Source organism: Monodelphis domestica, chromosome 1, assembly GCF_027887165.1.
Source record: "Monodelphis domestica isolate mMonDom1 chromosome 1, mMonDom1.pri, whole genome shotgun sequence".
NCBI lineage: Eukaryota > Metazoa > Chordata > Mammalia > Didelphimorphia > Didelphidae > Monodelphis > Monodelphis domestica.
Window position 1 is genome coordinate 129,436,607 of NC_077227.1, and position 18,135 is coordinate 129,454,741.

The window sequence follows — 18,135 nt, forward strand, 5'->3', positions numbered from 1 at the left end:
CCTTGCTAGTCTGTTACTTTTCTATCTCTCTCCTCTGCCCGTAGAAGAATACCGTGCACCACAGTCATGCTTTTTTAGATGTAAATTACTAATATGGATGGTTTACTATGATGAAACAAGTGAGCTTGCTCTGAGATTTGAGGCTTTGTTTTATTTTAGTCATCCTGTCATTTACTTCATTTTATCCCCTCTATCCATCCCCACTATACTAAACATGTATTTGAATGTATGAATGAATGAAGAGTGGAGTGGCAAAAAGGTATAATGGCAAAGCATACGTAGTGTTATACAGAACTAAGGTTCTGTAAAAATGAGATGAAAAGGAATTTATTTCTGAGTGGAAAACTTTTTAATTCATGAAAGATATTTCATTTCTAAGAAAGAAAAACAGCCTAAAGAAATGGAGTAGGATGGCAAAGGCCTACAGGTAGATTTGTAGAAACAAAATGGATTTATAGAATGAAATGGATCCTACTGGATGACAAGTTGGTTAATGATCTCAAAGGTCGATTTTTAATTGAAAAATTTATGATGTTGAAGCCATTTTTTAAAATGTCTATAAGCAAGTCATAAGCAATACAAATTCTTTATGAAACATGATCCCAAATTGTGTTGTTTTGCCCTAAAAAAGTCTTCCATTATGCCTTCATATAAAGTATCCAGCTGTGCCTGGAAAAAGGCTGGATCATGTTCCTCAAAAATGCCAAATCATGAACCAAGTGTTGGGTCAATAAATATGAGTCTTTGCATACATTCATAAATGTATCAATTTGTCTATATGACATTTGGAAAAGCATTTTACTTTTTCAAATGTTATTCTCCTAATCTGTAATATATATATGTATAGATAGATAGATAGATAGATAGATAGATAGATAGATAGATAGATAGATAGATAGTTGGACCATAAGACCTCTATGTTCATTGCTAGGTTTAATGTTCAGTAAGTAACTATGATACCAAATTTATTTTTACTGGCTTGCTCGTGGGTCTTTCTAGAAAGCAGTCCTAAGGTAAAAGCAGGCTAGAAACTGACTGAATATGAGAATCCAATCTGACACAGGTCAACCTGGAGGGTAGGTAGCCCTTACTAGAATCCCTGATTTTGTCAGTATAGGGACTCCCTTCCAGAGCATAGTCCTTCTCATCCTATGTATCTGTTGTCCATGTTTTAGCAAAGTTCTTCTGTGAAGTTTTTCCCTAATGTGTAGAGGACTTCTTGTTCTTTTTGTATTTCATAGATATTACTGTGCACTTAGAATTTGTATATTTGGTCTCTCATTTTCTAAATCCAGTAATTCATGAAATAATTATTAACATCTAGTTTGAAATTTCCATAGCCATTATGCCAGATTCAGATTTCCAGTGTTAATACATCACTTCAGTTTTATGTTATGTCAATATACTAATTGTGTACTGGTAATCAGGATATTAAAGAGAAAAGACGCCTTTCTAAATAATTCTGTGTTCACATACTTGAGATTTCACTGCTTAATAAGACTGTGAATTCCTTGACAGAAGGGACTTTTTTTCCTCCCTTTCTTTACATCCCTTGTGTTTAGTACAGTGTCTGACACATAGTAGGTACTTGATAAAGGATAACTGATTGGTAAAACATAGATTGGGGAGTTTGCAAACTACAAACTGTCTTAAACTATCATAGTATGTAGTTAATATATACTATGTCCAATAAGTTTCTTAGAAGAGGTGGGTAAATAAAACATGGTGAAAGAAGGAAGTACAATGGAGAAGTATATGGACATAATTACTACATAGAAAGGTTAAAGTACTCATTTGCCTCTTATAAAAGGCAGTGTTATCTCACTATCTTCACAGACAAATTTGACACGACATGGAAAAGCAGTTAAAAGGCCCTCCTTTGAGACAATAGGGAATGGGTCGTAAGACAGACGATCTAACTGAATGAACATAGGAATGATAGCATCAATATCAAATTTTTAAAAATTGTATGAATTGTCATTAAAACCCAAACATCAACAACAATGGAAACATTCAACCCTGACTCTGCTTACAGAGAAATCATCAACTACATGGCAGAGAGCCAGATAAACAAATCGAGAAAACAAAGAAAACACTAGCAGCTATGACTAAATAGGTATTAAACATTCTGTTAACACTTGTTCAATGTTCCACTAGCATACCATCTTAAAAGGCTGTTTTTGCTCTAGTGCAGATACTTTGGGAGTTACTAAGATGGACAGAAAAGCAAAAACACAATGATCAGGTTTCTTCAGAAGAACTGGATCACCAAAACCCCAATAATATTGTTCCTTCCTTTATTTCCCCAAACACTTTTACTCAACTTTATTTCTTATTTTATCTCACATCACTTCAGAACTAACTCTGCTAGCCCAGAACAAGTAAGTGTTACTGGAATGTGATATTGTCAGTTAAAAAAATAAAGGTTTTCTCAGATTAATCAGATCTTTACACATTTTAGATATGAAGAATTTTCATTACAGATCCAAGGATGAAGCCTAAGATCACACAATTAATAAATGTTTCAGGTAGGATTCAAAAACATTTTCCTGGTTCCAACCCTGGTGTTCGATCCTCTGTGACATGGAAATAAATGAGTATGTAGAGAAGTTGCTGAATTTAGATCCTACAATTATCGGACAATGAACTTGGTCACCATGAGATCAAACGGAGTATGTTGATATTAAAAGGGAGGTATTTTGAATATAGGGGGAAAATGATAAAGATGAACTACCAGTTCTCTGATTAAGCAAAAACAAAAAACAAAACAAACAAACAACAAAAAAAAAACCCACCACCAACAGCAACCCAAAAACAAAATTGTGGTTGTTGCTGGTATCATGCTCGATAATATTAATGGAGAAATGTGCAGCAAAATGTCAAAGATTATGGATGACATTAATCTCTTTTTGCCAAGTTGATAGGAATTGGAAATACTTTATATGGTTCTAGATGAAAATAAGCAACAATGGTAGAAAATAATGTGCAGTGAATGTTAAGAAATATGATCAAGGAAATGGGGCCTCAGGATATTTTTAAAAATCATGACTTTTCAATCATAGCCTTTCATAGTATTCATCTTCCATACTAAAGTTTGGGTAGGGTAAGTCATGGCATCTCTACCAAATTATAGGATTTTGAATTAGCAGGAACCTTTTAGATCATCTACCCCAGTGACGTCAAACTGAAATGGAAACACAATTCACTATATCATATATATGGATCCTCTCATATCACATATTGACTTAGAATACCTCACATGATTATATAAATAATGATTATAGAGCAGCATATTAAAATCAGATAACTACATTATAATTTGGTTCAGGACTCAATCAGGAGAGCTATGGGCCACATATCAACTGTAGACTGTATATTTGACACAAATCTAGATTACTTCATTCAAGCTAGAAATGAAATGAAAACCTATAGGGAGATTTTCTCTAGGTTACACAAGTGGCAAATTAAAAAAAAAAACTAGAACTCAAAACAAGAACTTCAGGTTTCAAATCAGGAATTCTTTCTTTCAATGAATTCCCAGGCTCCTAAAACTAGAAAGGAAATCTTGAAACACAAAGAAAGACCTCTTTTGGAAAAAGATAAAAGTAATTGCTACATCTTAGAGCATATAAAATTTTTGGCCTGATCAGCTCAAGACATGAAAATAAAAATAGTTTTAAAAGGAAGGATAGATTAATAAATGTGAAATCCACAATCATTATAAAGGAAAATTAGTGGTGTTTTAATATTTAATTTAATGGTAGGAAAGGGAGCCATTTTCTGTTCTTCCCCCTATTTCCACTCTACCTTCCTCCACTACAGAGAAAAAATTCTAGACTATAGGAATCATCAATCAAATTCTTTATGGAATTTCTTTTCTTGTGTCAAAATGGATGGGAGAGAGGAATGTTTTTCTAGGCAACTGATTTCTGTCTCCAGCACTCAGAAAGCACAAAGCCCAAAATGTTGGACTTGGCATCAGGATGATATCATTTCAAAACCTAACTCAAATAATTACTAGTACTATACTTTTTCAGTTGAAACATACTAAAAATTGAATATGGTACCAAGTAGGAGATTATTTTTCTTGATGTGTTGTGTGATATTAGATCTAATAATGAAAACTTCATAAAATACTGGAAAATAGTTTACTGAGAAACAAGGGTTCTAGACAAGACAAAATAACCATTTGATTAGCATGATATTCCTGTTTTTTTTTTTATTTACAAAATGAGGAAATGTGAAAAATATAATCTGGTTTCCATTCTCCTATTCAACTGAAATCCTGATTGTTTTGTGATTCTATACTCTCCTAGTTCTACTCCTGTTAATAAGAACAATTTTTGTCAAAAATAAAGGTTGGTGGGGGTAAATAGGGCAAGGAAGATACAGGGACCCATCTGATTTTTACCAAATCACCCTTCAAAAGTCAATAATATAATACCTCAAAATGAATTTTAGATCAGCACAACCCACAAAAAGACAAAGTGAAGTGATTTTTTTCAGCCCAAACCATCTTAGAAGGTTTACTTGAGGGATCTAATACACTGAGGTGGAGGCAGAACATAACATGCCAGAGCAGGCCCCACTGAGGCATTAGGCCTGGGGCACAACTGAAGAAACTGCTGAGCTATGGGGAACTCTCAGCTATAGATGGTGAGGGGAGTGGCAAAACTGCTCACAAGGAAATTGTTGGGGACCCTTTGCTGACTCTGGGTACAAGACTCTTGAAGCATTGCCTATACACAGAACCAGATCTCAATCCTGGGACTCAGACTCAAGGCAAGGAGGAACACCAGCAAATATTAACTCTTATAGTCACAGGGGAACAATGGAACCTGGTCACAGTTCTAGTGTGTAAAAGAGTGCTTTGGTTTACTCAAAGGCCATATCACAGGCCCAGACAGAATGTAAAACACCTCTCTTTATATCATATGACCTTGGAAGAACTGAAACAGAAATATACCAAGAGGCAGCTCTTGAAGGCATTTGCAAAAATAATCTGAAATTTAGAATGGTGCTGCCTTCACCATAGTTACAAAGTCCAATTTTAACTTTTTTTTAACTAAAAGAAAAGAAAAAAAGTCAGGAAAATTAGCACACAACAACAACCAAAAGGAACTTAACATAGAAAGTTATTTTGGTAGACTCAGACTTAGAAAAAGACAATAAAAACAACATTGCTGCATCCAAAGCCTCCAAGAAAAACATTTTTCTCTCAAATACAAAAAGAATTAAGGAAAAGCTCAAAAAGATTTTAAAAAATCAAGTGAGAAAGGTAGAAGGATAATTAGAAAAGAGAAATGAGACTGATATAGGAAAATTATCAGCAATTTGGTAAAGGAGGCCCAAAAAATACTGAAGAAATTAATATCTTAAAAAACAAAAAAGAACAACTGGTAAAAGAATCATAAAAATGAGAAATTTAAGATTAAGAATTGGTCAAAGGTAAAAATGTATATAGCAATGCACTGAAGAGAAAAATTGCTTGAAAGACATAATTGGCCTTTAGAAAAAAAGAGGTATAAAAATTCACTATGGAAAAGAACTCTACATAATAGAATTGACTAAATGGAAAAGGAAGTATAAAAACTGACCCAAGAAAATTATGTCTTAAGAATTAAAATTGGGTAGTTGAAAGAATGAAAAAATAGAAGGAAATGGGAAATATCTCATGGGAAGAACAACTGACCTGGAAAATGAATTGAGGAAAGATAATTTAAGAATTATTTGGACTGCCTGAAGGCCATGATAAACAACAACAACAACAACAACAAAAATAAACTTAAACATCATCTTTCAAGAGTCCTTAAGGACTGAAATTCTAGAACAAGAGGACAAAATAGAAATTGAAAGAAACCACCAATAATGTCCTGAGAGAAATCCAAAAGGTTAACTCCCAAGAATATTATAGCGAAATTCTGAAATTCCTAGGTCAATGAGAAAATATTGCAAGCAGTGAAAAGGAAACAATTCAAGCATCAAAGAGCCACAGTTAGGATTGCACAAAACTTAACAGCTTCAACATCAAAGGTTTGGAGGACTTGGAATATGATATTTATATGATACTACAGAGGATAAAAGACCTCGTACTTCAACAAAGAATCACTTACCTAGCAAGATTGAGCATAATCCTTCATGGGGTGAGGGGTAGATAGATACTCAATGAAATAGAGGAATTTCAAACATTGCTGATGAAAAGGCCAAAGCTGAACAGAAAATTTAACTCTCAAATATGAGACTCAAGAAAACTATAAAAACCTAGACAGGAAAGAGAAATCAAAATATATTCAGAAAGATTAAATTTTGTACATTCCTACACAGGAAGATGACTCTGGTAATGCCAAAGAACTTTGTCCATTATTGGGTCATTTAGGAAGAGTACATATACACAGAAGGAGAGGGTAGGAGTTGAATATGATGGGATAATATAAAATATTAAATTAAATTAAAGCTTGGGAAAGAGAGATATTAGTGGGAAGAGGAAAGGGAAGATAGAATGAGATAAATTGTTGCCATAAAAGAGGCATAAAAGAACATTCACAGTGGAGGGGAAGTTGGGAGAGATAGGAAGGAGAGCATGTGAACCTTACTCTCATCAGAATTAGTTCAGTGAGGGAGGACTATACACAGTCAATTGGGTATAGAGAGCTATCTTCCCTTATAGGAAAATAAGAGGGGAAGGGGATCAGAGAAGGGAAGTTGGATGAATAGAAAAGAGGCAAATTGGAGGAAGGTGGGTGAGTCTAAACTAAACAGGTAAATAGGATGGAAAGTAATACTCAGCAATCATAATGGTGCATTTTTTACAAGTATCTAATAAAGGCTTCATTTCTCAAATACATAGAGAAATAAGTTGAATATATAAGAATATGAGTTATTTTCCCAATTGATAAATGGTAGCAGAATATAAATAGGCAGTTCTCAAACAAAGTAATTAAAGCTCTCTACAGTCAAGCAAAAAAAATTCTCAAAACCACTATTAATTAGATAAATGGAAATTAAAATAATTCTGAGGTCCCACTCTACACCTATCAGATTGATCATTATAGTAGAAAAAGAAAATGACAAAAATTGAAGGGGATATTGGAAAGCTAAGACATTGTTGGGGAAGTTGTAAACTGATTTATTCATTCATGAGGGCAATTTGGACCTCTGCCCAAAGGTCTATAAAAGAGTACATACTCTTATACCCAGCAAAATTGTTACTAGATTGTATTCCAAAGAGATAAAATAAAAAGGGGAAGAACCTATATGCACAAAATATTTAAAGCAGTTCTTTTGGTGGGGGGCAAAGATTTTCAAAATGATGGGATTCTCATCAATTGGGGAATGCCTGAGTTAGTTATAGTATATGATTATATTGCAATACAATTGTGTTGTAAGAAATGATAAGTAGGATCTCAGAAAAAAAACTGGAAAGACTTACACAAACTGAAACAAAGTGTTATAAACAGAACCAGGAGACATTGTAGAGTGACAAGTATACTTCACAATAAACAACTGTGAATAGCTATTCTCAGCAATACAATTTTATCCAAAACTATCCCAAAGGACTCATGATAAAAAAGTTCTATCTCTTTCCAGAGAAAAAATCTGAATTTGAATCCAGGCCAAAATAAACTTTTTTCACTTTCTTATATTTTTTTTTCTATTTTTGTTTAATTCAACAAAAGGATTAATATGGAACTTGCTTTACATGATTACACATGTAAAATCTATATGAGATGACTTATCATCCCAAGGGGTGGGGATTTAAGAGGAGCGAGAGAAGGGGAAAATTCAAGAATCAATATTTTTTGAAAAATTTTGGAAATGATTTTATTATTTGTATTTAATTTTTAACTAATTACACACAATTAAATTTTCTATTTAAGTTCTCCTAAATTATATGATTGAACTTATCTCTCTCTCTCTCTCTCTCTCTCTCTCTCTCTCTCTCTCTCTCTCTCTCTCTCCCCCCTTCCCCTTTCCAGGGCTCGCAGAACATTCATTCAGAATATATTTTCATATTTTTCATTTTTTTAGTAATTTTATAAAACTAAACCCCTGAAACATAAACCCAAGTAAACAAGTGAAAAATCATATGCTTTTCTATGCACTTGGAAATTGTTTTTACATGTAATTTTAGAAAAATAAAATGAAATTTAATAAAAAATATATCATGGAGTTGGGTAGCTAGGTTTCTCAGTAGATAGAGCCAGTCCTGGAGATGGGAGGTTCTGTATTCAAATATGGCCTCAGACATTTCCTGTGTGATCCTGGGCAAGTTATTTAATCCTAATTGTTTTGTCTTGGAACTGATATTTCAAATTGGTCAGCACAGGAAGAGCTATGTGCTATGAATTTTCTTTCTTTCTTAAAATATTTTTTTATTTAGAATATTTTTCCATGGCTACATGATTCATGCTTTTTCCCACACTTTTTCCCTCCCCCATCCTGGAGCTGACAAGCAATTCCATCGGGTTATACATGTATCATTGTTCAAAACTCATTTCCAAATTATTCATATGAGGTGACATTGTGATGCCAAAACTCCAATCATCACCCCATCAAACCATGTCATCAATTGTATGTTTTTCTTCTGTATTTCTACTCTGGATGTTCTTTCCTTGGTGTTGTCCTGGATCATTGAATTGCTACTGGAAAGGGGAGGAGACAAGACAGGCTCTGAATGGCATGAAATGCCAAACTGAGGATTTTGTCATTCCAATGTTCTTGCAAATGATTCCCATATTTGTTAATACAAGGCTCTACATCATTATCCCATTTCCCCCTTGAATGTTATCTAATGATTGTCTTTCCTAAAATGTAGAATTGAACAAAATAAAGATGATTTTTCACCTAAAACCCAGTGAAATGGTAAAGATAAAGGGAATAGAAATGCTGGAAGAGGATCTTTGTTAAGAAAGGGACAGGAAACACTGTTGATGAAGCAATGAATTGGCCTAACCATTATGCAGAACAAATTGGAATTATGAAAGAAAAATAACTATTTGTGGCCTTTGAACAAGAAACCACATAGCTACTAAATACCTACCTTTGTGATGTAAAATATATAAAGAAGGGTCCTCTATGAAACATTTATAGCATTACCTTTAATTGTTTAAAAAATAAACCAAAAAAAAAAACAAAATAAAAGTAGTATTTAAACAAAGGTTCATATATTGGGAAAGATTTGAATAAATTATGGTATATTAATATCCGAGAATATTATTATGCCATAAATAAATCATGTTGAAGGATTCACATGAACATGGAAAGAATTGTATGAATGATGCAGAATGTAGTAAATCAAACCAAGAAAACAAAATATACAAAATGCAAAATACAAAATGTAGACAAAATATCTGCAAAAATACAAATTAAAAAAATTAAAAGGAATCCAGTAGCAAGTAATTTAATGACAAATATAGACCCTAGAGTAGACATGAGAAAGGATTTTCCTCTTTTCATTAGAAAGGTAAGGATAGCAGAATATTACTTATAACTTTAGAGTTGTTTGCTATGTTGGTCTGCATTTTCTTTGTAAGGTAGAACCCATTTTCCTGAGAGCAAGGTGAAGTGTAATGGGATAATTTCTAGAAATGACTGTGATATAGAAATAAAAGGCACTGATAAAACTTTTAAAAATGTGTCTGTTAACTTGACAGCTTGATAACTTGAGCATTTAAATGCTCAAAAAGTTATGATTCCATTATCTAGGCCTGAGAATCTTTCAATCAAGCAAACCATTTTGGATGAGGTAGCTAGAAATCTAGCTATTTTATATTTGTACACTTATCCAGAATTGAGATACAAAAATTAAATCAATTATAATGCTAAATCTCATTAACAACTCCATTTCTATAGCTATCCACAGACTTTTCACTTTTTTCCATTCTGGTTACTAGTCTTTACATGAATTTTAATTTTTGATGGTGTTTTTCCCTAGTGGGTTAAGTTCCCTGGTGAACTACCATTCAAATGGAAGAGAGGGCAAAAGTGAAAGGAAAGAGATGCAGAAGGAATATAAACAGGGAAATAGTTTTATAGCCTCATGACACATTTGCTTTTCATCCTATACCTTTCAAGAGATTTTTCCTAGGAACTTAGCGCTTGTTAAGGAACCAATGAAGAAATCTGCTAACTTATAAGGTGGGTAAATGAGGAGCCTGGCAATAACTTACTGCAAGATTTCTAGCCACTGGCAGAGCTGGAAAATTGAACCTGAGAGTCCTGTCCCCCCAACCTTTCACTTGGGTACTTCTGAGCACTGAGTGATTACTTAATTAAGATACACTGTGATTACAGTGGTCAGCTTGAGGGCTATTGAAAGGCCTGTCATCTATCATCTAAAAGTCAGCTTTCCTTGAGAAAGTGACAGGTGACACATTATAAAACAATAGTAATGTAAACTTTACTGTGTTCTAGAATACCCCATCCAATGTTCTTGGGACAAGATGTTCTTTTATGTATAATTTATTTCTCTCCAGAAACTCTGTCCAGACACAGCTTTAGTTCCTAGATTAAGAGCTGATTCTTAATGTAGTGCAGAATGAGCTGCAGGACAGGTAGCAATTTTTGGCTGTGGATCACATGGGAGTTAGGAATTTAGCATGATGTGAACTCTGATCCTTTTTGTCTCTCAACACATCAGATGGGTTCTTTAAAAATGTCTTAAGTGATCACTGTAAAGTTCTGTTTGGTGCCTAGTCAAGTTCCATAGATGTTTGTTTGTTTGTTTTTTCTTACAAGAATTAAATGGCGTGTGCTTGCACTAGCGTATACTATTGACATTTCAAAAACAGAGAAAAGTGTGCCCCTTTCAAAATTGAACCATATTCATTAACTGAATAATAAATATAAAGCTTTGTCCTAATTATGGGTAAGTAGAGTTTCAGAGTGGATGATTTATAACTCATGGAACTGGAAAGGGCTACTGGAAGTCATTGGGTCCAGTTTCTTGCACTTAGGCAAGGCTTTTCCTTCAGCTACAAAGCCCTGGTGTTGGTGGCTTCTGTGTTGTTAATCAGGGTATTAGGGTTTGGATTTTAGCTATAATTTTTAAACCCTTATTTTCCTTCTTAGAATCAATACTGTGTGTGGGTTCTAAGACATGAGTGGCAAGGGCTAAGCAATGGATGTTAATTGACTTACCCAGAATCACACAGCTAGGAACTGCCTGAAGCCAGATATGAATCCAAAATCTCATCTCCAGGCCTGGCTCTCAATCCATTGCACAACCTAGCTACCCCTTTAGCTATGATTCTAAATCTAAGAACTTGAGCCAGTCATTTAATATCTCTAAGCATTAATTTTCATTTCTACAAAGGGGGGGAAATAATGAACATGTTATTTACCCTACATGTTTTTGCAAGGGATTAGATAATAATGGATGCAATATACTTTGTAATAGTCCTACAGAGATATTTTGCTTTGGTTCAGTTGTTTCAGTCATATCTGACTGGTTGTGGTCCTATTTGGGGTTTTCTTGGCAAGTACCCTAAAGTGATTGTCATTTCCTTCTCCAGCTCAGTTTACAGATGAGAAAATTGAATTAAATGACTTGCCCAATGTCACAAAGCTAGTAAGTGTCTCAGGCTGGATTTGAACTCAGCCTTCCTGTATCCAGGCCCAACACTATCTACTGTGCCTCCTAGCTTTTTGTTCTTGCTGTTATTATTTTTGTTATTATTTTTATTAAGTAAATATATACCTTTTCTGTCTATCTAAGAAACAAGACCTTTTATGTCAAGGTCTCAGGTCAGAAATGTTCCTAAAGGTCTGTAGTTCTGCTTTGACTGCTTCCTGACATTTTGTCCCCATATTTCTTAGAATGAGACTTTTTCGCTCTCTTGTCTCCTAGTCTCTTGGCCAACTTCTCTAGCCTTTCCTTATTCTAAAATCTTGCTGAACACATAATTACTCTGAAAGTTCCAATTTACTTTGCAACTCCCTCTCCCAAAGCTGTTCTTCTAGTCACTGGTCCATGTTAGCATTTTCAGAATTCATTATGTTATTTGGAGAAACATATATAATATATGGGGATTGGGAGTAGAGTGAAACTTCATGTTAAAATCTAGTTCATTGTTTAAACCTTGTCAGAAACTCTTTCACTTATTAAATCTTAAGTTTTAGCCCAGTTTCTCTTTCTGTAACCATGAATGAAGGAAATATATTTGATATTGTTATATATAATTATATGAAATATTATATATTAGCATAATATAAAATCATTCATGCCGATTATTTTTGTTGATGAACAAATTGATGATAAATTCCTACTATCCAAACCATAATATGTAGTGGGATAACTAATCTATAGGGATATCTAATAGCACCCAACACACTTAGAATCTGGAGCTGCTATCTGAACCACTATTCACACTGCCAGATTGGGTCCCTAGTGCTCAGGGATTATTTTTCCTTGCAGTTTGGGGGATAGCTCTTTGAGATTAGGGATGGTTTTCTCATTCTAGGTCTCATTAATTTCCCTACCCCAAATTATTTTTAGTTCTTATAAATGTGCCATATTTAATTAGATTTCAGTTAGTTGGGAATATTTATTAAGGTACTTGTTAAATTATACTTACTATAGTATGAACAGTCGGTTTCAAACACCCTTTCAAAAAGTCTTTTACAGACTCAATAACTAGTACGTAGAGAGTCTAAGGGGAAGTTGGCTGAACCTTAGAGGGTACAAATAAGGAATGGATAATTTATAACTCCTCATGGCTGGCAGTCATTTTCTCCCCTGGGGGAGGACTTTTGGAAGTTTCCTTTACACAGAGCATAAATTTTTTAAACCCTTACCTTCCGTCTTGGAATCAATACTGTGTATTGGTTCTAAGGCAGAAGAGTGGTAAGGGCTAGGCAATGGGGGTCAAGTGACTTGCTCAGGATCACACAGCTGGGAAGTATCTGAGGCCAGATTTGAAACTAGGACCTCCCCATAACATTTTATTTTGGCTGATTACTTGCAGAATCCTTCAAGTTGTCTTTCCGCAGTGTATCTAGTTTGTCCTCACCTCTGAATTCAGCCATTACATCGACTATTATAAGAGTATTACTAGAACTTGAAAAATGATGGGAAATGCAATATACTTGAAAGGGTGGAGCAAAAAGAAGATGGAAACTGAGGCTAGGGTTCTTCATCTTCTATCCTTCTTCAGCCAAAGCAATTCTCTCCCAGACATTTGGCTGGAATGTTCTCTCTATTGATGATACTCAATCCCTAAATTCCATACTTGTCAATTATATTATGCAGAACCACAAAGCATAACCAGTCTCATCAATCAAAGGTGGCAGGATATAGTATCTTGTTACTTGCTTTCAGGTGGAATGGGATATTTTACCTCCCTCTTCACCCTTGTAAGTGGGTATATCTTGGTGAGATATTGCAGATGAATAAGAAAGTAGGCTTAGACTGCAGCCAAAAAAGAAAAGTTGGCTGAATTATATTTGGAGAAATTTTGAAGTACTTGAATCCTACCCCTTTATTTTATAGATGTCAAAATAGAGGCCCACTGAAGTTATAAGTTTTGACTCTGGTCATATAGATAGTATATATCAGAAGTGGATTTTAAACTCAAGTCCTTTTATTCCAGAGCTATTATTCTATCCATAGTATGTCCTCCCCAACTCACATGTGAAAATAATCCTGTTAGATGGCATGATTGCTAAGATTCTTTTAGTTATAACATATTCATTCTTGCCATAAAATATGGAATAAGCAAAATCCTAATTACCAGAGGAAATTTTGGTGGATTCTGGGTAAATTGTTCAGTGGAAGTTCTCATTCTGTTTGTGTTCTCTTGGGCTGGACCTTAAATAATCACTTAAATAATCATCTGGAATTACTGTCTCTGTCCACATGGGTCACTCCCCTAGTCATTCAATGTGACATTTTGCATAACATAACTGTTCAGATTTAGGATTCCTCTTTGAACCTCCTTTATAAGTGTTGGATTTGTCAACAAAATTGAAAATCCTCATGACATTTTCAAGGTGTTTCAGTTTGATTCACAGTCCCTCTCTCTGCCTAAGTAGGGGCTTTTAGAATTCATTCTCTTTTGGGAAATTAATAGTTTCACTTCTTATCTTTGCTTATAGTTCAAAGGGCAGAAGAAAACAGGAACATATGAAATATACAAAAAAGTCACATTGAAATCTATGAACTATTGTTCTCTATGTATAGTCCACTCTACCCACCCCCTTTTCACTTCTCTAATTCCTATATATTCTTCCAAGTCCAGCTTATATATTATCTCCTTCCCTCCCCCCAAGATTTAAATAATACACGTTACCTCTGAAGTAACAGAACACTTATAGTATTTAAGCAGTATACATTGTACAGTAGTCATTATCTAATCTTCTTTGATATTATAGTCTTTTCCTATTGTCTTTATTAAAGATAAGTTCCATGCAGAGAGAAATGGTGTCTCATTATTTCTAACCTCTACACCTAGCACAACATTTTCAATATGGAAGTTGGTTCACAAGTATTTCATTCAATAAGTAAAGGGATATATATTGTTGAAATTATGAAACATCAAATTCAGAATTTCTCTACAAATTGAAATGCAGTTTTCTTTTCCTCTCCTTTAAAAAATGCAAATAATTTAAGCTAATCTTATTCACTCTTACTGCTTAAGAGTTAAACTTTGGGTAATGTTTTAACCAAAGAAATAGCTCAAGGATCAGTAATTTATCCCACTGGGAATTCCTTCCAATAGTACACATCTAAAATTGAGTATATGGACTTAAAGAGTTTCAATGACTTCCACAGTAAGTACCCTGTGTACATCCTGAAGATGACCTTTTCTTAACTTAACAAGGCCATTCCTCCAACAGTAGAATTGCAGTCCATCAGTGGGCCTACAGTCAAATAATTTCTGACTTTCTCATTTCATCTGGACCTTATACTTTGCTGTCATAGCCTTCGAGAAGCATGAATTATCTCTATGTCATCTTGAGATATCAGTGAGATCTCAATAGAGAACATAAAACATTAATTAATGAATGAATTATATTTCTGTTTATATTCTGATAGTCAGATACCTATTTTTCTTACTGTAGTCATTATGGTTTAATTGTGGGTTCTTAGAAAATAAATTGTTAGTGCTCACTAAGCAGTTTTGTTTTGTTTTGTTTTGTTTTATAAGGGGATTCTATCAACTACAGTGAGGTGTTCTGAGTACTCTATCTTCAGGGTACAAGGCATCACTAATATCTTCTGATTTAAAAAAGGAATTCACATTGTTCTTGTGAAATATTTAAGTTCATGCAACATACACATATTATTGCTCATTTAAAATGAGTAAGATATAACCTTATCTTTATGGAACCTATAATTTATTAGTGTAGTTTAGAATCTGTAAGTAGAGGAAATTCATCAATCACAGAACTGTGGACTTAAAAGGAACCACAGACGACACCTAGTCCAACCTGTTACTAAATAATTAATCCCTTTCCAAGGATCTGTGAAATCATTGTTCAACCTTTACCCAGAGTCCTAGAATAGTGAAACTCTCTATCTCTAGAATAATCCACTACATACTTGGATAGCTCTAATTATTAGGATTTTTTTCCTCTTCCAACAGGTCTAATTCTGTCTTACTGACATGTCTAACCATTGATTCTCATTCTGCCTCTAAGGTCAGATAGACCTCAAGTCTATTATGTCTTTCACATGGTCATATTTAAAATACTTAATGACAATTATTCTCTCAGCTTTTATGTCTTTTCTTCATCAGAATAAACAAAAAGGAGTCCTTTGTCATCTAAGTAGTCCATGTCATTTAAATATACCTCTTCTATTATTTATTTGTGAAGTTGTGAGGAGTTCATTGCTGGCCTAGAAAGGGGATTTGTGGAAGGATTAGTGTAATAGGCCAGAAATAGGCCCTTGTGGGACATGCTTTCACTTATATAAGAAGTTTGTGTGGTTTAACTGTAGACCCTCAAAGACATGAAGTATATACCCAAAATTGGCCAGGGATTGTTTGCATGGGATTTAGTGACAATCTATAGTAAAAAAAGGAAATATCCAAAATGTGGAGAGATATTGAGTTCTAGGTTTGTTGTTTATAATTTTTTTTCAAAAAGTTATTCTGAAGAATTAAAGCATGTTATAGGTATATCTTGGTACTCTTATCACTATTATCCTATGTGTCAGGAAAGTTATTGGATTTTAAAGATCACAAGCTATTTAATAGAGAGGGATAGAATCTTAGTCTGGAACTTCTGGTTGGTTTCCCACTTTTAATGTGACTGAGGAAGGGCCTAATTTGTTAGTGTGTATAAAGGGATGAGAGTGTCTATTAGATAAGAGTTTCAAAAGATTCCAGAATACTTAGGAGGTGCCAGGTAGAAGGAGAGGGAGTTTTCTGGAGTCAGATCAACCAATAAATTAAAAAAATACCTTTAAAAATCAAATAGGTTGCTTTTAATTTCTCTCATATGCCAGTTATTTTTAAAAACTAATTATAAGGCTTTATACTTATCCCTATTAAGTTACCTCTCCTTAGATTTAGTCCAATAACCTAGTCTTCCAATATCTTGACTTTGTTTTTAGACAAATTTTATCTGTGCTTCAGAGTTTTGTGTTATCTATAATTTCAATAACAGTGATAAATAATCACATAGATCTGGGACAATCTACTAGAAAACACAATTTAATGATTGAATCAGACTTTTCAACTAAGTCTGCAAAATCGTCTAGGTATGTTGTCTTTTAAAACATATCTCTTTATCTCTCCATTAAAGGAAATGAAAAATGAAAAACTATATTAATTTTTCATTCAAATATGAGTAAATATTTCTAGCATTCCATTGATATACTAGTCTAGTAATACATTCGAAGAAAAGAAGAAATCAGGTTAGTTTAGCATGACTTCTTGTTCCTAGCGTAGATGGCTCTGAATAATTGCTTCTTCATTTTATAGATATTTAATGACCACCACTTTTATGTTTTAAAATATTGCCCAGGACTTCTTTGGAGTGGGAGAGAGGGAGGGGAGATGAACCAAGATATCAAGGTAGCTGGGCAATTCCTACATTTTCTTCCAAAAATTTTTAAAATAATGTCTCAAACCCAATTCTTGAGTGGCAAAACCAACAATAATCAAAGTGAGATAGACTCAAATTATGAGAAAATGTAGGAGTTTGGAAAAAAGATATATGCAACACTAGGGGAAGGGCTGGCCCAGAACTCCATTAATGCAACACTAATGGTGGTACTTCTTATGATGACAGCAGCAGCAGTGGCAGTGGAGGCTTCAGGATCTCTGAGATGAAAACGAGATCAATCTGGCATGCAAACCTTAAAATTTCTTAGACTTATAAATGTTGGAAATTTCACCATTGGGAAATTTCATACTTGAAGAATTTCCTACTGATAGTGGGAACTCTATTGGGATGTGAACCCCATTGGCATGGGAGGTTCCTTCTCCTCCCTTCTTAAGATTACATTGGGACAGAAACCTTTTGCTAAACAATGGAAAGGGCTTTGACCTATGCTTAAGCATAGAACAGGAAGTTCTTTGAGTCATGATTGATTTTAGAATTGATACAATAGAGATACTTGGAATGACAGAACCAGGTCTTGGAACTTCCAATCTCCACCCTGCTCAGGGTAACAGGATTTAGGAAGGGCTGCAGCAAAGGATCAAGATTTAATTATTTGAGAATATGACCTTCAACAGACATGTGCAAAGCCACAGACCTCTGGGCAGTCCTGGGTTAAGCTAGAGCCACCATTGGCACAGGGAAGACATGGACAGTGATTGGTAGATGTGAGAACTGAGGGGAGGGAACTTGGATGGTTTCCTTAAAGATAGCGGGGTCTGAGGACTGAAGGTGGTTGGAGAGATTTTGCTCTGAGAGGTTGTGCTCTGAGAAGCTTGCTCTGAAGGAAGCTGGAGGTGGAGGCCCCTGAGACTGTTTCTCCATTTTGGTCACGTGAGTGATAGGGACTGATCTCTTTTCTTTGCCTCAGCTATCTAAGGGCTTGGGCCTTTTGGCCCAGCATAAACAGAGGGGGGATTTAAGCCCTATTTCCTTCTCTCTCTCTCTCTCTCTCTCTCTCTCTCTCTCTCTCTCTCTCTCATACCTTTCTTCCTCCTGTTTGTAATTAAACTCCATAAAAGGTTG